Source organism: Phlebotomus papatasi, chromosome 3 (genome assembly GCF_024763615.1).
Source record: "Phlebotomus papatasi isolate M1 chromosome 3, Ppap_2.1, whole genome shotgun sequence".
NCBI lineage: Eukaryota > Metazoa > Arthropoda > Insecta > Diptera > Psychodidae > Phlebotomus > Phlebotomus papatasi.
Genome location: NC_077224.1, coordinates 30,631,958 through 30,632,744, shown reverse-complemented (window position 1 = coordinate 30,632,744; position 787 = coordinate 30,631,958).

Sequence of the window (787 nt, the reverse complement as noted above, 5' to 3'; positions counted from 1 at the left end):
ATAGATATTTTAGGGGTGGATTGCGGAGATGTCCTTCTAGAATAAAATTTAAAAAAAAAATTGGAATCATGGAAATCATTTGTAATTATGAATTTTGAAATTTCCTCAGTGATATAGATAAGCTACACGAAAGAATCTGCCCTTAAGGGTTGTATTGTCATGTTCTTCTCTCTCACTCTCTCTCTCTCTCTCTCTCTCTCTGTATTTTACTTAAATTCTTGCTACGCCCTTGCCCAAAATAAATCAACTGAAAATGCTATAAATTTATTCTATGCCTATCAATATTTACCAAAGACATATATAACTTTAGATAGTTGGAAAAAGGGGTGGCAAAGCGTCCGAGGCTTTGCGAGCTGTTCGAACACCAGAGAAGTAGCTGTGCCTTATATACTTAATCCTTTTCGCCAATATTTCTCATAAAATTATTGTCGAATTAAATTTGCCTATAAATCACCAAAACACCATCTTTAAAATTGAAAATTGTTCAAGTTCAAAAAATTGTTAACCTTTTAAGTAATTAATTGAACAAATCGGGTGAAAATTGGGCATATGACTATTGAATTATATATGGGTTAAAAGACTGAAAAAGTGCGAAAAACAGTATTTTTAAAATAGAACTATTATACCGTTAGTTTCCCAGTCCATCACTGATTGTGACCGATGCAGCCGGGTTCAAAATTTCAAGTTTTTATGCCCTCCAAGGTGGTTGTACTTTGACCATGAATAATTCAAGATGGTGATTTTTCCGGTGATAGGTGTCAAAGGTGTGGAGAAGTTTCGATAAAAA